Genomic DNA, 27,355 nt, shown 5'->3' with positions numbered 1-27,355 from the left:
TTCCTTCAATTACAGTCTAGTTGCCCTTCTAGCGGTTGGTTTCTTGTGCTGTCCCAGTGTGAGGGAGTCTGGGTGTGGGCCCCTCACTGATAACCCTCCCTGCTGCTGGTTTCCGCATTGGGGATGGGGTTCCAGTTGCTACCAAGTCTCTCCTACTCTTCTCTACGTGGCCCCTCTGTTGTTGCTGTATAGACAGAGGATGGTTTGTTCAGATCTCAGTTCTACTTCAAGAGGAATTGCTCTACATGTAGGTGTAGATTGAGTGTGTCTGGAGGTGGACATGAATTCAGGATTTTCCTCCACTGCCACCTTGGACTGCCCCCTGCATTTGGATCTTTTAAAAGCTTCACTCTGGAGGCACCCCACCCACTGACTCCAGGAAAGGAGGAGACTGGAAGGATCCTCAGGTAAAGCCAAAAGCAGATCCATGTGGTGGAACTGAGGCTGCTTTCGAGGCACATGAGTGCCAACTGCCTCTACTTCATATGCCCTCACCCTCCTCTCCCTACCCCCAAGGAGAAGACAGAGCAGATACAGAAAGTTGAGGTGGCCAGGTAGGATGAACACTACAATGACACAGCCACCTCCTTGAAGGCAGGAATAAAATAAGGCCGTCCAACAGGGACTGCCACATGCTCCCAGTAGCCTACACGAACGTGGTGGGGATAGAGGACCCATTCAGTGCTTTTTCTCCAGCAAAGACCAGAAGACAGATCCTTCTACAAAAAGTCGCCACTGATAAAGGACCATCAGGACCAAGTGGAGTCCATATGCCTCACGGTGTTTGAATTGTTGGAGAAGTATTTGAAGCCAATGCAACTGATCCAGAGAATAATGTCCTCTATCTGAAAATGGAGGGAGATTATTCCTAGTGTGACTTGTTGAAGCTGCAAAGGGTAATGATCAAAAACAAATAAGTTTCCAAGGAGCATACCAAGTGGCTTTTCTTTTTTTTTTTTTTTTTTTTTTTTCCAAGTGGCTTTTCTTAAAAGCAAAAAAGAAATGCAGTCTACACACACAGTCCGCCCCAGGCTGGCTCTTAACTTTCCTGTATTTTACTATAAGATCCCTAATAACCCAGAGAGTGTCTGCACATGGGCTAAAATGACTTCTGATGAGGCCATTTCAGAACTTGATATTCTGAACAAAAACTCCTACAGAGACAGTGGTATCATCAGTTGCTTAGAAACAACATGTGGACAACAAACTGCTGGAAAGGAATATGAACGTGGCAAAGGGAATGAAAACCGTGTGCATAAAGGGTGTCATCCTTCTTCCTCTCAAAGCTTTTTTTTTTTAAAAGATTTTATTTATTTGACAGAGAGAGAGAGATCACAGGTAGGCAGGGGCGGGGGGGAAGCAGTCTCCCCACTGAGCAGAGAGCCCAGTGCCGGGCTCGATCCCAGGACTCTGAGACCATGACCTGAGCTGAAGGCAGAGGCCTAACCCACTGAGTTGCCCAGGCGCCCCAAGAAAGTTTTTTACATATCTCTATTCCTTATATCCTTTGGATTTTCTAGGAAAGAAACCCATTCATTTTTATGGAATCAACTTTTCAGACTGCAGCTTTGGGAAAACTGTATTCATTTATTTGTCTTTGTCTTGGTCTTCCTAGTGTTCAGTTACTACTGTAACTACTAAGAACTTAGTCTTAAATATACAAAAGTAACATCCAAACACTTATGTGGAAGATTAAAAATGTATTTGGTATTTTAAAATCTGAATCAGGTGAGGTGCTGGGTGGCTCTGTTGGTTAAGCAACCTGCTTTTGATTTCAGCTCAAGTCATGATCTCAGTGTTGTGAGATGAAGCCCCATGTCAGGCTCCAAGCTCCGCAGGGAGAGTCTGCTTGAGATTCTCTCCCTCCCTGTCTCTGTCCCTCCCCTTGCTTGCATGCACCCTCCCTCTCTCAATAAAAACAAAAAATCTAAACCAGGTCTGCAAGGGACTGTGTTCCAGATTACGGTGAAGATATAAAAATGTAATTAATTATGATTTAAAGATTATTCTACACAGCTTACTAATTTTTATATTCCTGCCCTCACTCTTCTTCAGGAATGTAGTATATTATAGTAGGAATCCAGAAATAGTAGATTGAATAAAGAATTTCTGGCCTAGGGTTCACAAACTAAAATGCCTTCTATATCCTATATGATGGAGGTCTTGTGTATGTGTCACAATGAGTAGTTCCCTTATTCATTCTTTTGATATTCAAGTTGATAAGTACTCTTGTCAGTAAATATCCACTTAAACATCCCCTTGTAACCCTAAAAAAGCAGGAGGCTGGGGAGAGGTGGCTGCCACCAAGTCTGGATTCCAGTGAGCATGAATCTTAGTGATTACTGAAATCCTATACTCTGGAACACAGCCAAGTCTTGGCACAATATCAGCCATTATGAGCTATTAAAATTAAATAGGCTACTTCGACAATCACACAAATTTGAGAGAGAACCAAGAGCCAGGGCACAGTTCACTGATAAGTTTTATCATACATAAGACTAACCCTTCAAGACTGGGAGAGCTGGCTGTTTTCTCCAATACACAGACACAAAGGGTCAAGCAAAAGGAAAGCAGAGGAGTACATTCCAAACAAAAGAACAACATAAATCACAGGAAAAAACCTTAAGTAGATGTAAATAACCTGACAGAATTCAAAAAAATGGTCATAAAGATGCTCACCAAACTTCAGAATGGTTAAACGCAGTGAGAACTTCAACAAAGAGAAACTACAAGTACCAAACAGAAATCACTGAGCTGAAGCATATAACTACAATGAAAAACAAAAACAAAAGCAAAAACAACCCTAGAAGGGGTTTAACAACTGATTAGATGAAGCAGAAGAAACTGTCAGTCAACTTTAAGACATGACTGAGAAACTCCATCAGAGGAGCAAAAAGAAAAAAAAAAAAATGGAAAGAAAGTGAAGATAGATAAAAAGACAACACCAAGCAGATGAACACTGGCATTACAGTTTTCTCAGAAGGAAAAGAGAGATGGGCTGAAAACTTAATTGAAGATATAATGACTGAGGTGGACACCAGAATGAGACAACACAGGAGGCTGCGAACCTCCCCCCACTAGCGCATGCCAGGATCTGTGTTCCTTAGCCGTATGTGAGGGGAGTTGGAGCAGCCAACATAGCAAAGGCAGAATATAAATAGTGACAGCACTTGGGTAGGAAGACAGGTCTGGGGTCTTAGGGGGCATTCATGGCAGGGGAAGTGCTATTCCTGACTGTATTTCTGAGCCTGAAGGAGCTGCCACCACAGCCAACTGACTGAGGTTTCAGATGACTGGCAGGACAAAGTGGTGGACCCTGTTAAAGGAAAAAAGAAAAGAATGCCTGAAAACTACCCTAACCTGTGGAGAGAAACAGAGATAGAGTTCCCAGAAGCTCAGATTCCAAATAAGAGGAACCTAAAGAGACCCAAACTCAAACACATAATTAGAGAAAAGGTGGGTCTGTTAAAAGGAGCGATGGAAAAATAACTTGTTATGTACAAGAGAACCTTCAATAAACTATCCGATTTTTCAGGGGAGATTGTAGGCCAGAAGGGAAGGTTATGATATATTCAAAGTATTGAAAGAAATTCTTTTCTTTCAACCAAGAATACTATGTCCAGTAAAGTTATTAATCAGAATTAAGGAGAAAGACTTTTCCAGATGAGCAAAAGCAAACAGACTTCATTACTAAAGCAGCCTTAGAAAAAATGTTAAGAGTTGTGAAAGAAAGGGTGCTAATTAAGTAACAAGAAAACATATAAAAGCATAAATCATACTGATGAAGTATAAAATAAAGGTAATAGATCCATCACTTGCAAAGCTGTATGAAGGTTAAAAGACAAAAGTTGTAAAAGGTGACAAAAAAAAGTGAAAATATAGCTTCAAAATATATTTGAACTTATCAAATTAAAAGACGCTGTTGTAAATAACAAATTTGTTATGTAAGCCGCATGGTAATAACAAAGCAGAACCTGTAATATATGCACAAAAGATAATGAGAAAGGACTCTAAAAATGCCACCAAGTCATCAAACCACAAAGGAAGACAATAAGAGAAAAAAAGGAACACAGAGAACTACAAAAATGTCAGTAATTACATACCTAAGTTCTCCAATCAAAAGAGACTAGTTGAATAGATTTTTTAAAAAATACATCTATATGTTGTCTATAAGAACCTCCCTTCTGGGGGCACCTGGGCAGCTCAGTTGTTAAGCGTCTGCCTTTGGCTCAGGTCATGATCCCAGGGTCCTGGGATCAAGCCCCACATCAGGTTCCCTGTTCAGCAGGAAGCCTGTTTCTTTCTCCCCAACTCCCCCGCTTGTGTTCCTGCTCTCTCACTGTCAAGTAAATAAATATATAATCTTTAAAAAAAAAAAAGAATTAAAAAAAAAAAAAGAACCTCCCGTCTGATATAAGGATTTACATACAGAAACTGAAGGGAGGAAAAAACATACTTCATCAGGACAGAAATCAAAAGAAAGCTGAGGTAGCTATATTTATATCTGACAAAAGGGACCTTAAAACAAAAATTGTAATAAAAATAAAGGATTCATATATTGATAAAAATGTCAATCCAAGAAAAGAATATAACAAATATTTATGAACCCAACATAAAAGCAATCAAATATACAAAGTAATATTAAAACATGTAAAAAGGGAGAAATAGTAAGAGACCTTAATATCCCACTTAAATAGATCATCTAAATAGAAAATCAATTAAAAAAGAAATGAAAAAACATTACTCTTGGGACACCTGAGCACCCAGTAGGTTAGGCAGCTGCCTTCAGCTCAGGTCATGATCCCAGGATCCTAGGATCGAGTCCCACATCAGGCTCCTTGCTCAGTGGGGAGCCAGCTTCTCTCTCTGCCTTCTGCCTGCTGCTCCCCTTGTGTGTGTTCTAACAAATAAATAAAATCTTAAAAAAAAAAAAAAAAAAAACCATTGTCCTTAAATGACATGTTAGACCAGATGGACTTAATGAATGAATATAGAACATTCTATCCCAAAACAACTTTCTTTTCAAGAGCACAGGGAAGATTCTCCAGGATAGATCATATCTTTAGGTTTCCAAACAAACCTTAACAAATTTCAGTTTAAAATCATATGAAGCATCTTTTAGGAAAATAGTGTGAGGCTAGAAGTCAATTACGAAAAGAAAACTGGGAATTCATACATGAGAAGATTAAAGAAGAAACCAAAAGAAAAATATTTGAGGCAAATGAAATTGTAAATAAAAGCTAAATTTACAGAATGCAGCAAAACCAATTCCAAGAGAAATTTTGAAAATGCTAAAGGCCTACCTCAAGAGATAAAAATCTCAACCTAAGTTTACACCTTAAGGAGCTAAGAAAATAGTTACAAGGGAAGCCCAAAGTTAGTAGAAAGAAGAAAATATCCAGGAGAAACAAATGAAATGGACACTAAAAAGACAGTAGAAGGTCAATGAAACTAAGAGCTGGTTTCTTCAAAAAGAAACAAAATCGACAAACCCTTAGCTAGACTCACTAAGAAAGAAAACCCCAATACCATCAGAAATCAAAGAAGAGATTATAATACCACAGAAATACAAAGGAACATAAGAGACTATTTACAAGCAGTATACAGCAACAAATTGGACAACCTGGAAGAAATGGATGAACTCCTAGAAACATAAAACCTTCCAAGACTAACATTAAAAAAAAGAAAAGAAAAGAAAAGAAGAAAGAAAACCTGAATAGACCAACTAATAATAAGATTGACTCAGTAATCAAAAACCTCTCAAAAAACAAAACTTCAGAACCAAACAGCTTCACTAGTGAGTTCTTCCAAACACTGAAAGAACCCCTACCAATCCTTCTCAAATTCTTTTAAAAAATAAAATAGCAGTGAATAATTTCTATTTATTTTATGAGGCCAGTATTACCCTGATATCATATCCTAAAAGGGATGCCATAAGAAAATTATAGTGCAACATTACTGATGAACATAAATGTAGAAATTCTCAACAATGTATTAGCAAACAGGGCACCTGGGTGGCTTAGTCAGTTAAGCATAATCACAGGGTTCTGGGACGGAGCCCCATGTTGGGCTCCCTGATCAGTGGGGAGCCTGCTGCTTTCTGTCTCTCTGCTTGTGCTCTGTCAAATAAATAATCTTGAGAAAAAATATGTTAACAAACCCAATTAAACAGCACATTAAGAGGATCATACACCATATGAAGTATGATTTATTCCCAGGATAGAAGGATAGATCAACATCTGATAATTATCCATGTGATAAACCATATTAGCAAAATTAATGATAAAATCATATCTCCATGCGGAAAAAAAATGCTTGAAAGATATATACACTGAAAACTCTATGACATTGATGACAGAAATTGAAGAACACAATTATATAAGAAAGATACTCTATGTTTGTAGACTGGAAGAATACTGTTAAACTATCTATACTATCCAGAGCAATATGAAGATTCAAGGCAAACCCTATAATTCCAATGGCACAGTTTAGAGAAATAAAATAAGAAGTCTTAAAATTTGTATACAACCATAAGCAACCTTGAGGAGCCATAGAAATCTTGAGAAAGAAAAACAAAGCTGGACATGCTACCTGATTTCAAATGATACTGCAAAACTACAGTAATCAAAACCATATGGCATTGACATAAAAACAGGCACAGAGATGAATGGGAAACAATTAGAAAGCCTAAGAGGAAAAAACCTACATAGATGTATGGTCTGTTAATTTAGACAAAAGAGCCAAGAATATAAAACAGGGAAAGGACAGTCTCTTCAATAAGTGGTGCTGGGAACACTGGACAGCCACATACAAAATAAGGAACAATAGGACTAGTATCCTATGCCAAACACAAAAATTTAACTCAGTTAATTAAAGAGTTGAATGTAAGACTTGAAACCACCAAACCCCTGGCAGAAAACATAGGCAGTAATCTCCTTGGCAAAGGTCTTCACAATGATTTCTTGGATTTGACACCTAAAGCAAAGGCAACAAAAGCAAATAAAGTAGGACTACAGCAAATGGGAAAGGTTTTGCCCAACGAAAGAACCCACTAACAAAATGAAAAGGCAAGCCCTTGAATGGCAGAAAATATTTGCACATCAGGTATGTGAAACTAGGTTAATATCAAAAATATATAAAGAACTTACACAACACGACACCAAAAGTACAAATAATCTGAATAAAATTGGACAGAAGACACGAATAGATGTTTTTCTAAAGAAAACCTACAGATGGCCAACAGACATGGGAAAACATGTTCAACCTCACTAATCATGAGGGAAATCCAAATCAAAACTACAATGAGATATCACTTCTCATCTGTTAAGGTATCTATTAACAACCAGATATTACATGTTACTCAAGACGAGGAGAAGAGGGAACCCTTCTTCATTGTTGGTCATAATGGAAATTGGTATAGGTAAGTGGGAACTGGTAGAGCTACTATAGAAAACAGGTTGGAAGCTCCTCAAAAAATTAGAACTACCATATAATCCAGCAATTCTCCTTTTGGGTATTTTCTGGAGGGGAAAAAAAAGAAAAAAGGAAAACACTAACTCTGAGATGTATGTACCTCAATGTTCCCTGCAACTTACTTTCAACAGGCAAGATATGGAAATGACCTAAAGGTCCATCAATGGACAAATGGATCAAGAAAGTTATACATGCACACAGTGGAATACATCACTCACCATAAATTAAATGTAGCCATTTGTGACAACTTGGATGGAACTTGAGGGCATTATACTAAATAAAATAGATCAGAAAAAAATGTAGCATATGATTTCACTTATATGTAGAATCCGGAAAAAAAAAAAAAAAACCTCAGTAAAGAGAATAGATGGATGATAGACGGGGATGATGGGGTGGGCTGGGCAAAACTGGTGAAGGGACAGTCAAAAGGTACAAAGTTCCAGTTATAAAAAAACCATGAGGACATAACATATAGCATGTTGACTACAGTTAGCAACTTTCAGATATGAAATACAATATTAACAGGGTAATGGTTAAATGTTACCAAAAAGTAACTATATGTGGTATTACCTAATTGTGATGATCATTTCACAATATATACAAATATCCAATCATCGTGTTTACTTAAAACTAACATAATGTATGTCAATTATACCCTAACAAAGAAAATGTGAGCCATACTAAGAGCATGACCCATGAAAGAAAAAATTTAGAAGTTGGAGTTTATAAAATTGAAATCTTGTATTGTACAAAAGATACTGTTCAGAGACCAGCCACAGACTAAGAGGAAATTTTTGAAAATCACATATCTCTGTTAATGAACTTCCACCTAAAATATACAAAAACTCTTGAAACTCAACTGTAAGAAAAAAAACACATTTAAAAATTGGTCAATAGACCCAAACAGCTACCTTGTCAAAGAAGTTACGTAGATTTAAATAAACATATGACAAATGATGTTAAACTTTTTGTCATAAGGAAGTACACATTAAAACAATGAAGGAGTGTTGCATCCAGAGCAGATAAAATCCAAAAAATGGACAATAACAAAAGCTGACAATGATATAGAGAAAGAGGAATTTTCATTCATTGCTGGTAGAAATGCAAAATGGCACAGCTACTCTGGAAAACAATTTGGCCATTTCCTAGAAATTTAAACTTTATCTTACCATATAATTCATCAATCATACTCCTAGTTATTGACTTGAAAACCCAAATCCACACCAAGACAAAATGGCCTATTTATACTGTCATGACATGAAACAACCATGATGTACATCATTAAGCAAACAGAGAAACAATAGTACCTCCATTCAGCAGAATACTATTCAGTGATTTTAAAAAAAATAAGTTATTAAGCCATGAGAGGACATGGCAGAATCTTAAACGCATATTTTGTAGTGAACAAAACCAGTCTGAACTGGCTACATAATGAATGGTGTCAACTACATGACATTCTAGGACAGAAAAATGTACAGAAATAGTACAATGCTCAGAGTTTGCCAGAAATTTGAGGGCAGGAAGGAAACAAATAGGTTATTTTTTTTGGAGGGGCAAAACTATACTATATGGTACATGATGCTTTATCAAAATCCTTAGAACTTTGCAACATAAAACCCAAATATTAATGTATACAATTTTTTTTTTTAATTTAAGAAAACAGATTCTGAAAATGGAATAGAGACCATGACAAAAGAATCCTTCCACATTACAAACATTATATAGCATTAAAGAAGATGGCTGAGGGGATAAAGGTGCTGGTCTGACTATCTTTACATAGGAATTGCTTCTGTGGGACTAAGAGCAAAAGGAACTGAACATGAGGACTATATTCTAATTCATAAAGTTGTGTCCCATGTTGAGTACAAGGTAAAAATTATGGTACTGCTCTACTTGTGTATGCATGTGTACTAGAACTGAGCAGTTAAATGGATTCTAGAAGGTAAAAGCTAAGTTGCTTACTATCCAAGTAGAAACAGATGAGTGAGAGGAATCCAGAATGACTGATACGATAATTAACTTGAGTTGAAGACATCAATATGTACCTCAATATAAATACTAATAGATATTCACCAATCTATATATGTGTGCATGTACACAGGTTACTATTCAGGCTGTATTCCTTGCTTTCTCAGCTGAGTAATCTAGAAGTAATGATAACCCAGTATTAATAAGCATACCCAACACTGAGACTGATTTCCAATATGCTTTTCTAATAAAAGAAGCATAGTTTTTTCAGAAAATGGCTGACTGTAAGCCTCACTAGATTTATAAGACAAGCCTGGAGGATCTTGTTATGCCAGAAAATAGGAATATACTAAAAAAAAAAAAAAATACAAAGAAATACAGTTACTTGATATCCATATGTTAAAGGAACACAGGAGCCAATTCAAGGAGCCCTCAAGGGCCAAAGCAGAAAAATTTAAGGAAAAAAAGTAGTATTAGCTTATAACTCTCAGTGTAAATAAATCATGAATTCATACTAATATGAATAAATTATGGAATTAATAAAAATGAAATAAAAGATAAATCTTCTATGCAGAAAAATTCCAAATAAATGACATAGGTCCTATACCTTTAGGAAGGGGAGGATTACTCCCCATTTCCTAAGACTGGGCTGTACATAGTGACTTTTTCAAAAGGATACAGTACGGAGTGTGGAAAGGGTCCGATGGGAATAACTACAGCAGAGAAACCTAACAAACGCTACCTTAGTTAGGTGATTAAGGTCAACATCAACAATAATAAATCACATTAATAATGCATACCCTTGGTATGATGTCAATTTACTTCTGTGATTCTCCTCCTTAACAGTCTACTCAGGAGGGAAACATTAGAACATTCCAACAGATCAGCATTCTTGAAAATACCTGACTCGTGCTCTTCAAAACTGCCAAGGTCATTTAAAAAAAAAAAAAAAAAAAACTGAGAAAAGGTCACAGCCAAGAGAAGCCTAAGGAGATAGGACTAAATGGAAGGTAGCATGAATGACGTCCTACACAGTGGGTAAAAAATAATATAAATAAACTGCCAACTTTAATAATGATTATATTTGATCATTATAGCAGGTGTATCATGTAAGAGGTTAATTGGAGAAATGGTATGGAGTATATCAGACCTCATATTTTTTCAATGTGTATGAAAACCTAAAACTGTTTCAAAAAAGTAACAAAAGATAGATTTAGGAGAGGAAAACAAGAAAATTTAGAGAAATATTCACTGACAAAAAAGGTGTTGAAAAATTTTTAGTCCTTTAAATATGAGGATATTGAGCTACAAAGAATATCAGGCAAATGACATAATCAAATGTAAAGAATATACAATATATTTTATGTTGCATATAATATATGGTTATATAATGGTTAAATAATGGTTCATATTAATAGCCAATACATTCACTCAAATGATATTCTGTCTTTTTCAAAAATAGTACAATAGACAATAGAACAGATTGTTCTATTATATATTTCATATATTTCTAGTAAATGAAAAATTTTATTACTCAAAATAATTCCATGGCCATTAGAATTAAGAGCAGCTTATTGAAATGATATGTTCAAAGTTAAAAACTATTTAGGATTGTATTAAATAATATTTATGCCGAATTACCTTGTATTTCTTCTATGTATTGAGGAAGTGGGATAATTTTAGATTTTGCATACAATTTACATAATTGATCAAAATTACATGTCTGCAACACGTAGGCTAATTTTCTTTAGGAAGTTCTGAGCAATGCGAGAAAACAAAGGAGACCGAACAGCTCCTCACGTGCAGAAGCCAATCTGATATATGCAAGCCATTTATTCTCTCATTTGATAAACACCCTCACGATAGACCAATTTAAGGTCACTCTGAGACACAATTGAGAAAGAAAGGACACTTTGTAATTTTGTCTAAGTACAGATAAAAAGGTCACTGTATCGTGACAAGAATATTAATGTTCTTTTTTTTTTTTACTAAATGAGTATCTTTTATTCTTTTATCCAATCATAGAATCGCCCCCGCTTTCTGACAGGGTCCATTCCAAAGAGCCACACTCTTCCTTAGACCAAAACTAAATCCTGAGACAGATTCTAATACTCTTATGAGATACTCCATGTTCCCCGATGGTGTGTATGCTTCCTCTCACTAACATGTACCCAACTTGTTCACTTCTAATGACTCCCTGGATGTATCTGGCTAAAAGTCAGTGACAGAAATCAGGATACTGTCATCACAAAAATAGAAAACCTTTACACTTAAGAAATTCTTATCAGTAAATTCTGCAAATTAACTACACTTGGGAACAAATTACTTTGGCTAGCATACTAGTTCTTGCAGGACATTAAATGACTTCTTAGTGCTCATTTCTTACTGCTTGATAGTGATTAAAAATCATCTTTTCAGGAATTGAAGGGAGGAATGCCATTTCTCTCATCCCCTTGGCCAAGATCTTCCCAACTACTCTGTTGGTCCTATTGTCCCCTCTACCTGCTTCTTGCTGTTAATTGCTCTATGTTTGACTTCTCCGTTTATAATCCTTGAACAGTACTGGTACAGAACAGGCTGTTATATAGAGGCTGACTTAGTTCTTTATAAAATCAAAGATTTCTGAACTATAAAAAGGGATCAGATCTACAGTACAAGACTTCCAGAATATAAATATGAAACCTATATGTGCTTTAAAGGTTGCTGTCATTATTAGAGTATAACATAAAAGTATTCTGCAAACTTTATATTCTTCTCCTGGAAGTATTAAATTCAGGGATATAATTTTCTCCAATTTTACTTCTGTATCTAACTCGGATGCAAACACTTGGTGTAATACTGGGCAGCTACATATGTGGTTAGTTACTCAGTTTCTTTTTTAAGCCTCCACTGCTTTAGACATCAAACTAGACTGAACAATGTTCTTGGAAGGAATAACTAAGTAATTGGGAATCTAGTAATCAAATTTTCCATTTACTTATCTATTTATATACCCATTCACCATCCATCCATCAATTCATTAATCTAATTGACTGCCTGTCACTTATCTCTTGAAGTCCTTGCTTTGGCCAGTTATCTGTGTTATGTGGTTTGGAGCAAGTTACCTCTCTAAACTTATCTCACACACACCACTGCTCTACACATGTGGTCTGTCTACGGTGGCAAAATCCTATCTTGGGGGGCTTTGTATTTGCTCTTTATATTGGGAAAGCTCTTCCAAAGATAAATATTTGGCTTTCATTCTGATTTCCTTCTTCAGTCCTATTTTACTTTCTTTATGAGAATTTTCTGGAGCCCTTTGTAAAATTATGCCCTCTCCATCATACTTACTATCCTAACTCCCTTTTCCATTTAAAACAAATACTAATATTATTAAATTTATATACTTATTTTAATCTCTTTCATCAACTAAAATTTAAGCTCTGCTAAGGCAGAGATTATTGTCAATTTAGTATTACATTTCCAGTATCTTAAATGGAACCTGTCCATAGAAATCCTTATGAAAAATTTTTCCAATTCATGGAATTTTAGGGAAGATAAAAAGACACACTGCTTAACCCTGAACCTTGTACAGACCATAAACTAAATATATGGCACACACAGACTCGTAATACTTTATATAACACTATGCATAGAACACTTTCAAGCACAAAACTTAAGTACTCATCACTCTCTTAAGAGATATCTTTGTTATTAGATAAATTAGTTCTAATGATAAATAATACTTAAATATATACAAAAATCCATATATACTCTATAATATTACATTTTATAAGACAATATATTTTGAGTAACTTTACTGTGATTAGAAGGTTATAATTTAATTCATGAAAATGAATTTAAATGATATTTGCATAACTATAACTCAATCAATATTCTTTATCAAGTCAGTCATTGTAGGTAAGTATAACTTTAATGAATGCAGTTAATTAACTTTAATTTGCAAATGTGTGCATTTTAAATAATAATTTAGAATTTTCACCTAATAGAGAAAAGCAGCACCTTAGTCTCTAACAATTTTAAATGAAATATGGCTTCTCATAGTATTAACTTGGTCACTTTTTCTTAGTGTTGGAGTGTTAAATAAGATACCTATGATTATCTAATGTGATACAAATAGTGACATCTATGTTAATTAGCCATATGACTGAGTGAACCTTTTAAGATTATAGCTTACAGTTAGAAAATATTACACTTTTAGAAAGCATAACCTAATGAAATCTAAAATTATGAGTTATAGTACAACTTTATTGGAAAATGGGTATAGTATATACATAAAAACAGGGCATAATAGTTTCTAGTATCGGGTTCATATCAAGGACAGTATTATGAAATAACTACATAATTGTGTTTAAATAAAAAAAAATCTTTACATAAGTTGTGTAAAGTGCAATAGCCTCCTCATAATTTTCCAAAAATGTGGATTCATAAGTCAGAATGCTCTGTTTAACCCTGAAAGTATGACATTGAGTAAATTACCTCACCCCTCCAAAACACCTGTCAAAATAGCAATAGTAGGGCGCCTGGGTGGCTCAGTTGGTTGGACGACTGCCTTCAGCTCAGGTCATGATCCTGGAGTCCCGGGATCGAGTCCCACATCGGGCTCCCAGCTCCACGGGGAGTCTGCTTCTCCCTCTGACCTCCTTGCTCATGTTCTCTCTCACTGTCTCTCTCTCAAATAAATAAATAAAATCTTTAAAAAAAAATAGCAATAGTAAACCCATGTTTATACATATAATATCCATGTAAATCATTTCAAACTTAAGCATTTAATAAATATTAGTAATAGTTGTAGTTGTAGTCAGTTGTCCTATTTGCAACAAAGGAATGGTCATGCTTACTAGGTAATCCCTGATTTTTCTTCCCCTCACATTCATGAGTCGTGTGCCTACTGATGGGGAGAACCTGTGTGCAGGTTAAGTACAGACTGTTCTCAGCAGCGTCCCGAGGAAGCAGCAGTGCACCAGCTAAATGGCTTACCATCCACAAGACCAGCATGAAATCTGTTCTGTTGGTCCCAGATTATCGGAAGAATCTAATGAAGATGCAGTCTGTGCACAAGGAAAACGAAGTGACCATGGCACCTACCATGTTTTTACTCTGCCCATGAGGTTACCTGATTTCTCTAAATCTTGTAAATTGTGTAACTTACAAATTAGAAATCTTGCAATTTGTAACTCTTGTAAATTTAACTTTGGTGAGACTTTACCATTGACCAACCTATTATACAATTCACAGCACCTATAGAAGGAGGTAACAATTTGCCGTACTACCTGGAAAACGAAGTACTTTAAAATCTGTCACTATGTCCTTTATTCTGGGGAAGGAAGTTTTCTCCTACAGGTATGCAAATAAGCTAGTCTCCAAATTAAATAGAACTTAAAACAAACTCATATTGAGAATGATTATCTCTTTTGCAAGGAATTTAGATTATGATTTTATATTTCTGTTCTATTTTAAAACATATTCTGAACATAGCTATTTCCACCCTCGGTATCATCAAAAACAGTTTCAAATCAATTTATCAACTCCAGGTTTGCCAACAACTTCCTCAGAGATATAGGACACATTTAATTAAGCATATTGTGTAAATGAACACATGGAAGATTGCAGATGAGGACAGGAGAACAGAAAGCTGAATTATAGCAAATGATGAACCCGATTGTCTGTTTTGGGATCACGAGAGATCACTACCAAACACTCAGTATCTCTTTGTGGACAGCTGGCTGTCCTCCGCTATGCTGAAAGCTCCATCTTCCATTACTATCCTCATCCAGGGTGTGACAGTAAAAGCTGACACAGCCCAGAAAAATCTGACTTAAAATGGACCCCAACACTGAACTCCAACTCTTAATTCTACTAATATGTCTCCAGGCTATTTTTTTTTTTAAGATTTTATTTTATTTACTTGACAGAGATCACAAGTAGGCAGAGAGGCAGGCAGAGAGTGAGAGGAGGAAGCAGGCTCCCTGCGGAGCAAAGAACCCGATGCAGGGCTCGATCCCAGGACTCTGGGATCATGACCTGAGCCAAAGGCAGAGGCTTTAAACCACTGAGCCACCCAGGCGCCCCAAGGTTATCTATTTTTAAATTAAATTTCTAGTTTTATTTTTATATTTTAAACCATTCAAAATCTGGGGACACCTGGGTGGCTCAGTTGGTTAAGCAGCTGCCTTCGGCTCAAGTCGTGATCCCAGGGTCCTGGGATGGAGTCCCACATCGGGCTCCTTGCTCGGCAGGGAGCCTGTTTCTCCCTCTGCCTCTGCTCGCTCACTCTCTCTCCCTCTGTCTCTGACAAATAAAAATCTTTATAAAAAAAATAAATGAAAATAGCTTAGTAATGGAGAACCTACTCAGTGTCAGGCATTGTTCCAAATACTTGACATACATTAACTCATTTAAAATAAAAATAAAAATAAAAAAATCTGCACCAAAATCTCAGCAAAGTCTTTGGGCATAAGCCCTCACATCAGTTTTACAGTGTTTTGGTTTTAAATTAGATTATTTGGGGGAGCATGTAAAGATACATACTGCTGTTTTATGTAATGACCTAAAGCTTTTCCCCACATATTTAAGTTTTTCATACATAAAATGTTTTGATTTTATGATTATAAAAGACACATAGCTTTATCAACTTTACGGACATTGCTTTTTAAGCATTTTTAAATAGACTATGCTATTTTAGTTTTCCTCAGGATATTTATTTTGGCTTTGTTTTGATTAATGTTACATTCTTACATAAAATAGCATCTGACATGTGCATTTTCACAATAAACCACAACAGACAGTATTTCCTATTTTCTTTTAAACAACTTGAAACTCACATGGTTTCTAAATGGTGTGTCCTTCTCCATTCATCCTGTGCATTTACTGCTTGTCATCTACCTACTGTCCAGGTGACAGACACCTACTTCAACTCCAGTTTGCCTCCCAAGATCAGGGTACAAAGAGATTAGGGTGACACAGGCAACGCAACTAGGGTATGAATTTTAAGGAGGCTCTCATTCTCAGAGCGAGTACCCTACCCTGCACATCAGGCTCTCTGCTCCTCTCTCTGCCTGCCTCTCTGCCTACTTGTGATCTCTCTCTATAAATAAATAAATAAAATCTTCTTAAAAAATTAAAAAATAAAAGAGGCATCTGGGTGGCTCAGTGGGTTAAAAGGCTCTGCTTTCAGCTCAGGTCACGATCCCAGGGTCCTGGGTTTGAGCCCTGCATCGGGCTCTCTGCTCAGCAGGGAGCCTGCTTCCTCCTCTCACTCTCTGCCTGCCTCTCTGCCTACTTGTGATCTCTGTCAAATAAATAAATAAAATCCTTTAGGGGCGCCGGGGTGGCTCAGTGAGTTAGGACGCTGCCTTCGGCTCAGGTCATGATCTCAGGGTCCTGGGATAGAGCCCCGCATCGGGCTCTCTGCTCAGCGGGGAGCCTGCTTCCTCCTCTCTCTGCCTGCCTCTCTGCCTGCTTGTGATCTCTCTCTGTCAAATAAATAAATAAAATCTTAAAAAAAAAAAAGTAAAAAAATAAAAAAAAATAAAATCCTTTAAAAAAAAAAAAAAACAAAAGAAGTTCTTCTTCCTACCCTCGATGGTCTCCTAAATTAACTTTATATTTTTTACCTTTATATTTAGACATTAGTGCATCTGGAGTCCACATCATATGCAGGGTTAGCCAGTGTGACTGAGAGGATTCTGTTCACTGCTATTCCATTCTCTCCTGATAATAGAATTAACTGTCTACAACTTTGAGACCTCGCAATAGAGAAGGACTATACACTTGTACTCCGCTGACTTTGGGTGTTGCCCACATGACTTGCTTTGACCAAAGTAACATGAGAAGATATGAAATGGAGCAACATCAAGCAGAGACTCTGAAAGGCATCATATATTCTCCATTTGCCCCTCTTGCCTTCCTACTACCTGCCATGAGAAAAGCAGGCCCCCAGTGACTGCTACTCCTTTCACCTACATTTCATAGGGAGAGCTATATGAAGCGAGCCTGAATCCAAGCCTAGCCAATTTCAGCCGAAGCAAAGAGTGATTATCCAATCCAAGGACACGAAAGTTGTGTTGCCACAGCAAAACCTGATTGACAGATACATGAACCCTTTACTTTTCTTCATATAAGGGCACTATTTTTCTGTCAGGGTGACTTGAAAAGCATAACAAAAAGTTTCAAAAAGATCTAACTAGATATCATATTAAAAAATTTCACTCTATCCATGTTAAAGAGCAGTTTTCCAGATGTCAAGCTAATCATAAGCATTTTAAGAGAAACTCTGGTTGGGACACCTGGGTGGCTCAGTCGGTTAAGCCACTGCCTTCGGCTCAGGTCATGATCCCAGAGTCCTGGGATCGAGTCCCTCACTGGGCTCCTTGCTCAGTGGGGAGCCTGCTTCTCTCTCTGCTTCTACCTGCCACTTTGCCTGCTTGTCCTCTCTCTCTCTGACAAATAAATAAATAAAATCTTGAAAAAAAAAAAAAGTGAAACTCTGGTTTACATTCATTACTAAAGCACACTGCTGTAGTCTTATAACAGGAGCGTACCTTGAGGATGTCAAATTCAGTCCTCCCAAAGTGTATGATGGGGGTATCGAAACCATAACTGTATAATGCATGAAGTTCACCCAAGAAAACCGAGTCATACTTACAAATTTAAGTTGATCTGTTAACTGACATGATCTATTTAATTCTAGGATCTGAGTGTAGTCATTTTTCCTAGATCTCCCAAAATTCCAACAATATAGGTGGCCAAACCATGATGGATGATACCAACCTTGACACTTAAGAGTGTGTTATTCATTATCCACCTTCTTTATTATTTGAGCCATTTAATATACTTAGTGATTTCAGTGATTTGAGCTCCCCTAGTTAGTAGTTTTCAAAACACGCATAGACTATCACAGTAGTCTACTGAGGTAGGGGATATAATTACACAGACATTATTTTTTATTCTTTTTTTTTTCCATTTCTCTCCCTTTCCTTTTAAAACTATTTTCTTAACTATTAGGTCATAGTTCAGAAATTTATACTATAAATACTGATGCTTTTGTGAGATTACCTAAATAAAAAGACATTATATTGTTAAAATGATTCCATTGCTCTCATCCTTAAATATACCACAAAGTGAACCAAAGGAACTTAATTCATTTCCCATCATATTTGGCCAATATGTCTTAATTTCATTTTCACAGATTATCAGTGAAAGAATAATAACTATTTCACCTCTCACTGGGTTCACATACTACTATAATAATAATTATCATTTAATGGACAGTATGTGCCACCATAGTGTATTAAAAGTAATTGTCAGGATCACGTAGGTTTTGCTACAGTAAATATCAGGGCCTTACTACTATAAAAATTTCTCATTTATGAAAAACTCTATGCAGCTAGTCAGGGATTTCCCTTCATTTCCTGATGTCTGCCTTCCCAGATTTCTAGGATTGCTAAGGCATAGCAGGAAAGAGAATAAAGAGAGAAAGAAATGTAATAACCCTTAAATGCCTCAGATGGATGTGACACATCACTCCCTCTCACAGTTTCATGGTCCCACACTAATTCTGAATTAGGCTTATGAATGTTGTTATCCTGTCTTTCCAGAAAGTGAAAATAGACTGTCAAACAACCAGAACTGTCTCAACTAAATGAATAAAATGTTTTCCTTTGACATCCACTTCTATTTCCATGTACTCTTAGAGCTTCTATTTACAATCAGTCTCAGACTTCTATTCCAAAATCAGGACTACTTTCACCACATGTCACCAAGTGAATAATCATGGGGTTATGGCACAGTTTTAAATGATAATCTGTTCCCAGAAATAGATTAGCTAACTGGCTATCCTCACATGACACTTAGCTCTAATTCAACATTTGCTCTCAGACAAGGACTCCAGGAAACTCCTTTTCTTGGGGCAGGGCTGCCTTTTCCAGATTTAGAAAGGGGACTGTGTCTACGGAATCATTAACCTTAACCATCTGGAAAGGCTGGACCCAGGAATAAATGGAAAGGTTCTAGCAGTCACTATTACAACTGTTAAGTGTAACATGAGCGTTCTTGTAACAATGAAAATTTTAAAAGGCCACTGAGAAGACAGGAATGCACAAAGACAAGAGTGAACAAGGACAGCAAAAGAAGAAGTGAACAGATGAATTGAGTTGCAAACGAACAGAGAGAACCTCCCCGTCTCTAATAATACAGAAGCCCGAGGAAGACTTTTCACTCTCCTATTTCTCTTCTCTCTCTCTTATTCTCTTATTCTCTCTTCCTGCTTTGTTTGTTCTTCTGGGGCATTGGTCTTTTTTCACCATTACATGAAAATAGAATTGGACCTTCTCTTGCTTTTGTAAAGCTTAAAAGGATGACTTCAGTCATCGAATTTAGGAAACGTACTAGATTAATCTTTGTGGAGATAAAAGTAATGTAAAATAAACAAAAAATATCCAAGTGTCTCCCTTCTTCCTCCCTCATTCCTCTACCCTGACCTGCTTTCTTTCAGACATTCTCTTTGTCACCTCCGTAAAAGCAAATGAATGAATAGGAGTCAATAACCTTTCCTCAGTGTGAGGGATGAAACGACAAAGTCTGGCCTTTAATCTGAACCTCAAAAGAAATCGTCGTTCAGGCAGGCATATGCTGAACTACTGCACTCTGAAAGCCTGACACGCCCCTCTATCTCACTATTTTTAGTGACAATATCCACTATTTTTAGTGACAACATTTAATTTCAGCAGTTGATAAAAACCAAATGACTTCACACAACATTACCATTTGAGCATTTTATGTTACCATAAAAGATGCACTAATTACCACAGGAAGTCAGGGACAGCTTTATAGTTTTCTCTATAAATGACATAAAAACACTGGAAACTCTATAGCTGGCATCATTTCGTCACGGGTTCTTTTTCAGATTTAAATATAGACCGTTTCCAAGCTCATTTTGCAAAGCTCATGTTTGAAGAATCACGAATGACCTATTTACATTACAAGGATTTCTTTAAAATTGATAAAAGTAGTTTATTTCAGTCCCCAAACAAAAATGTTCACTTGTGCTCAATCACCAGAGAGAGTTTCTTATCCAAGCCTCCAATTTTCAACTTGATTCTTTATCACCAACAGCTCTCTTGCAAGTAGAAAGAATCTAAACCTGGTAACTTTCAATGGCAATGCTACAAAAAGAATCTTTCCTTTTGCAGGTACAAAACCTAAATAGATGAGGAGGAAAGAGTTTCATTTTACTGGATCAGTACAAATGGTTGCCTTGAGATCATAGTACTTCTGGGATAAAATAAGATTGAGTGTTTTAAGGTCTATTTTTACTATGCTGCAGTTTAAAAATAAAAATTCTATGCGGCCCTTCACAGGAGAATACTTTTAATAATAAGATCAGAAGGAAAGCAAATGAACATCACACACATTACGTGTATGTTTAGGGCAACACTGGACAAAACGCAGTTACGTCAAACATGGACTAAACGCAATCATACTTTGCATGGAGTCTGCTGTTTTTTTCCGATGTTTACCTGTATTCTAGGCACTTTCAAATCCATTTTTTTCTATTTCAAAGCCAAGCTACCACTTGTAAGGTTAGATTTTAGCCCAGAGCTCCATTACCAGAGGTAGTCCGTGAATACTAGTACACCAATACTAACACAAAAACAATTTTATGCTGAAATGTGTAGAAGTTCAAGAAATGCAACAAAATTGCGAGTGAAAATATCTTCTCATAGGTTTCTAACTTAATGAAATACAATTCTGAGCTCAGAGTCATTAAGTACCCCCTTAATATCATATTCAGTTGACTCCTAAAGAACACGGGTTTGAACTGCATGAGACCACTTATACCCAGATTGTGTTTGATATGGTACAGTGCTATAAATGTATTTTCTCTTCCTTATGATTTTCTTAAGATTTTCTTTTCTCTCACGTACTTTATGGTAACAATACAGTATGTAATACATTATAAAATACGTGAAAACTATTTATGTTACTGTATTGGGAAGACTTCTGGTCAACAGTAGGCTATCAGTAGTTAAGTTTTTGAGGAGTCAAGGTTATACATGGATTTTCTACTGCTCAGGGGGTCGAAGTCCCTAGCCCTCATGTTGTTCAAGGATCAACTGTAATTAGTAATGACTGGTAGAACTCGACACTATTTGCTCAAAGTCGGGGAGTAGAATAGAAAGAAAAAGAAAAAAAAGTAAAGTAAAGTAAAAGAGCCTGGACATTAAAAATTTAGCTGTTAGTTAGTAACAGTATTGTGAGGTGTAATTTCTATAAAAGTATGCTGCCAAGTTGTATTAGTCTTAGAAAGAAATGGATGAGTACAGAAAATAGCCCTTCTATGTTTGTCTCATTAGAAAGAATCTACACGTTGATATTTCAAAGTGTATACCTCAGATTTTTCACACTAGTATTCCCTAAGGAAGTTGGAGGGGGAGACAAACCATGAGAGACTGTGGCTTCTGAGAGACAAACTGAGGGTTGGGGGGGGATTGGGGGTGGGTGGTGGGGTCAGCCTGGTGGTGGGTATTAAGGAGGGCACGTATTGCATGGAGCACCAGGTGTGGTGCATAAACAATGAATTTTGGAACACAAAAAAAGATAAAAATTTGAAAAAAAACAGTGAAAAATAAGAAGTATTATGCATTCATTACATACAGACAATATGGCACTGTGCTTTTTGCTCAGAATTCAAGTATGAAATGCATTTTCCTTGCATTTAAGGATAGTGTTTGGGAGCAACCAGAAAAACAGACATATAATTCCAATTCAGCACAGTAATTATTAAGCAGGTATGTAAGAAATGTAGAAGTGCCTAAATACTTCTCTCTCAGGGCTTCCACTTATCCTATTTCATAGCAGTTTATTTTTATTGCTTTTGAAGGTGTGCAGATTACAACAAAAGTTATAACTTTCCTATGACTAATTTTTCTTTTTGCAAACCAGCCATGAGTTATAAACAAGGTTTGGGGACAAATACCAAAAGGAGCATATCATTATCCCATTTGGTAAAATTATACTGCCAACCTTTTTTATTTGGCTTGGAGTTGAATAAAAGTAGAATTGGAAGGGAGTCTACCCGGAGTTTTTTAGGTTGTATACTCTACCCTACTGCCTAGAAAAATGAGTATATAAAGGTAAAATCCAGTTCACATGCCACATGCAGACCCAGGCATCTTGGCTTCGGTTCTTGTCCCTAAATTTGTTGATTTCAGGTAAAGATTTCTATGGACTCATGCCAGCTCTAAGCTTTAGGGCCTCCAGTATTGGGCATGCTTTAAGAAGACTGCCTCTATAAAAGATTCCTAGTTTGCTTTGGCAGCACATACACAAAACTGAAATGATACAGAGAGATTAGCATGGTCCTTACGCTAGAAGGACATGCAAAATTGTGGAAAACTCCGTATTTTTACATCCCTTGTTCATGGACAAGGAGAGGTAATTTGTACAAGTGGCCATACTACCTAAAGCCATCTACAGATTCAATACAATCCCTATCAAAATGTCAAAGGCATTCTTCACAGAAATGGAAGAAATAGTTCTTAATTTTGTTTGGAACTAGAGAAGACCCTGAATAGTCAAAACAGTCCTACAGGGGCGCCTGGGTGGCTCAGCGGGTTAAAGCCTCTGCCTTCGGCTCCGGTCATGATCCCAGGGTTCTGGGATCGAGCCCCGCATCGGGCTCTCTGCTCAGCGGGAGCCTGCTTCCTCCTCTCTCGCTCTCTCTCTCTCTGCCTACTTGTGATCTCTGTCTGTCAAATAAATAAATAAAACCTTTAAAAAAAAAAAAAACAGTCCTACAGGGGAAAAAGAGTTGGAGATATCACAGTTCCTGATTTCAAACTATATTATAAAGTCATAGTAGGGTCCTGGCACAAAAACAGACACATAGATTAACAGAACAGAATCAAAGTCCAGAATTAATTTCTAGCATATATGGTCCACTCATATGTGACAAGGGAGCCAATGAGGAAAGGATGTCCTCCTCTACAAATGGTGCTGAGAAAACTGGAAAAAGACAGAACAATGCAATGGGACTCCTATCTCACACCACTCACAGGCATTAACTTGAGAAGGATCAAGAATTGATACAGTAGAACTTCTAGAAGAAAACACAAGAGACTCGTCAGTATTGGTCTTGGCAATGATTATTTTTGGACATGACACCAAAGGTACAAACAATGAAAGCAAAAATCAACAAAAGGGTCTACATCAAATTCAAAAACTTCTGCAGAAAAATAAACAAAATGGAAAGACAGCCTACAAAATAAAACTTCCCCAAACTATTTCTCAGATTAGGGGTTAAAGTGCAAAATGCGTAACAAAGGCACAGAACTTAATAATAAAAAATGACTGTCTTAAAAATTGGCAGAACGAAAACATCTTTCCAAGGAGGACATCAAAAAGTCCAATAGGCACAGGAACAGATGCTCAGCATCACTAATCGACAGGGAAATGCCCACCAAAACCACAATGAGATTTTCACCTGATACCAGAGAGACTATGTATCATCAAGAAGTCAAGAACAACAGGCACTGACCAGGATATGGTGAGAAGAAACCCTTATACACTCTTAGTGCATATTGATCTAAACACCATGGAAAACAATATGCACCGTCTTCAAAACATTAAAAATAGGTCTCCCATATGATCTGGCAAATCCAGATATATACTGAGTATGTATCTAAAGAAAATGAAAACAGGATTTCAAAGAGATGTATGTACTCCCATGTTTACCACAGCATTATTCACAGTAGCTGAGAAATGAAAACAATACATCAATGCATCAAAAAGATGTGTGTGTGTGTGTCTGTGTAACATGTATATAAATAATATTACTCAGCCATGAGAAGGGTGCATATCTTGCCATTTGCCACGACATGATTGGGACTTGAGTACATTATGCTGAGCTAGGTAAGTCAGAGAAAGGCAAGTACTATGAGATATCACTTACATATGGAATCTGAAAAAAATTAAACCTGTAAAAAAAAATACAAGGTAAAATAGTGGGGTAAAAAGAAGATGGGGGCTAGGGAGATAAGACTGATAGTGTTTAAAGTTATAAACTTGTAATAAGTAGTAAATATGCCAGAGAGATATATCATACAATATAATGAACAATATTATAATATATATATAACTATGATGTACAATACTATTATACCATAATTGTGTAATCTGATAAATAGTACAATGTCAATCATATCATAATATATAATAAATCAAAGTAGCACATGGTATTCCTTAAATTGAAACAATGTTACATGTGAAATTTATTCAATAAGACACATTTATTAACAAAACAGAGTGCCCAGAAATAAAGTCACACATACATGGTTGATTAACTTATGACAAAGGAGACAAAAAAAAACTATGGGGAAAGAACACTCTTCAAAAATGGTGTGTGGAGGGGCGCCTGGGTGGCTCAGTGGGTTAAGCCGCTTCCTTCGGCTCAGGTCATGATCTCAGGGTCCTGGGATCGAGTCCCGCATCGGGCTCTCTGCTCAGCGGGGAGCCTGCTTCCCTCTCTCACTCTCTGCCTGCCTCTCTGCCTACTTGTGATCTCTGTCAAATAAATAAATAAAATCTTTAAAAAAAAATGGTGTGTGGAAAACTGGACACTTACCTTGTTACAGAACCTGGACTGGATCCTGACAGAAGAACCAAGCAGTACTCAAAGACTTTGGAGGATAGGAGGTTTATGTAGCACCAGTGGGCTGAGAGGACAGTGATCTCCAAAGGTCTGAACCCCCAGCACAAGCTGGGAGAGTAATTTATATCCTCCTATGTCCACATACTTGGTACTTTTGGCACGTGCTGGAAACGGGTAGGGAAGAAGAACCCAGAAGGGCTTCGAGATAGGGACTGGAATTCCCTTGCTGGTTTGGTCAGCCATGTTAGAGTACAGTTTTTCCCTTATCAATCTTCTACCAAACATATAAACATCAACTCAAACTGGATTAAAAGCTTTACATATTGACTTAGTCGGGTTAGACTTAATATCATATCACTTCATGCAAAATATAAGAACCACAAACAGTGTCATTCTTTCATACTCTAACCCAACTTGTATGCAAAATACCTTCTCCTGGGGGCACCTGGGTGGCTCAGTGGGTTAAGCCTCTGCCTTCCGCTCAGGTCATGGTCTCAGGGTCCTGGGATCAAGCCCCACATCAGGCCCTCTGCTCAGCAGGGAGCCTGCTTTCCCCTCTCTCTGCCTGCCTCTCTGCCTACTTGTGATCTCTCTGTCAAATAAATAAATAAAATCTTAAAAAAAAAATACCTTCTACTGATTCCCTTGGTATGATCAGACATATTGGAAGGCTTAAAAATTAAGTACAGAGAAGAGAACTGTTAGACAGTGACTTGCTTTAAAACTACCCTAGCCCAGAGTATAAAGACCATGTTCTATACTGGATGGTCTTAAGATAGCCAAACACTGGACTCAAAGACTGGCAGGCCCCCAGAAGCAACATGTCTGGGTTTCTTATTTCCCTTCCTTCTCTTTGCCAACCTCTTCCCATGGGACACTATTTCAAATTCTACCATCAAGTTATCCTTGTATTAATAAAAATACTCTGAAGCCTCAAGAAGATCAAGAGAAACAAATTTTCATTCTATATTCCACCAACGGCTTCCCTGATTTCCAGTTTCTAATGTGAGAAATGCTCCCAGTTTTCCCCAGCCCTTTGAGGTAACTGTGGTAGTGCTGACCTTCTCTCTTAACCTTCTGAATAGACGTATCGCAGGGGCCTGACTTTGCTAGTCCCACAAGAATTGATTCCATCTCTATTAAGGGGATTCAGGAAGAATATAATTCATAAGGTTTTCTTCAGAATCCAACTCTGAATGGAACTAATTATGGAAAATCCATATTATCCATGGATCAAAAAGAATGCTAATACTCTTAAGGATCTTTCTCACTAGAGCACCTGGCTGGCTCAGTTAGTTAAGCTACTGCCATTTTGTTCACGTCATGATCCCAGAGCCCTGGGATCTAGCCCCACACTGGGCTCCCTGCCCAGCAGGGAGCCTGCTTCTTCTCTCCTGCTCCCCTGCTTGTGCTGTCAGATGAATGAATAAAATCTTAAAAAATAATAATAATGATGATCTTTCTCACCAAAGTCTAGAAATATCTTTAGAACAGTCTCAGGTTTTTGTGTTACTGGCCTATTCTCTGAGCTCCAGCCCTGACCTGTTTGCTAATCCTCTCTAGGCCCTTCCTGGGGACACAAGTTGATCTCATATTTCCCTGAGAAACTGATTTTTTTTCCTTTTTTCTTTTATATGATTTTATTTATTTATTTGAGGAAAAGCAGGAAGAATGGCAGGCAGAGGGAGCAGCAGGCTCCCCTCTGAGCAGGGAGCTTGACACAGGATATGATCCCAGGACACTGGGATCATGACCGGAGCCAAAGGTAGATGCTCAACTGACTGAGCCACCCCGGTGGCCTTGTTGGTTGGTTTCTCATCAATATCATCAGCTTGACCAAAACTGATCTGTGGACAACAGAAAACAACATGCTAAAGGCTAATCTATGGGGTTAGAAAATATTATGTGATGAGTCCTGGGAACAGTCATAAGTATTGGAAAACAAATCATTTTAGACAGTGAGATTGTCTTGAGATGAGTAGAGAATTGTTAGCAAAGTGAGGTTACAGTTTTAAGCAATTCGGCTTTAATGCTTAGGGTCAAGGACTTGGCATGAAATAACAAAATGTTCATCCATAGAGGAGTGATACATTAGTAAAAGGTAAAAAGCAAAATAAAACAGTGATTTTAATTAAACCACAGAGCTCAGTGATTACTGCTTAAATACTCATGGAACAAACACAGTTTGTAAGCAAATATACTGAAAGTATTATATGTAGGATAAGAATGAACAAATAAAAAAAAAAATACATTCCCAGAAAA

The 27,355-nt window shown here is 37.1% G+C and overlaps 2 pseudogenes; both read left to right on the top strand.

Moving 5' to 3' along the window:
• Positions 1-459: 459 nt before the first annotated feature.
• The window catches only part of LOC116587185, a 50,319-nt pseudogene continuing 23,423 nt past the window's right edge, over positions 460-27,355 (top strand).
• Positions 22,751-22,851, top strand: LOC116587405 (annotated as a pseudogene).

The sequence above is a fragment of the Mustela erminea genome, chromosome 3 (assembly GCF_009829155.1).
Source record: "Mustela erminea isolate mMusErm1 chromosome 3, mMusErm1.Pri, whole genome shotgun sequence".
In the NCBI taxonomy this organism is placed as follows: Eukaryota; Metazoa; Chordata; class Mammalia; order Carnivora; family Mustelidae; genus Mustela; species Mustela erminea.
This window is presented reverse-complemented; position numbering and strand designations above follow the sequence as displayed.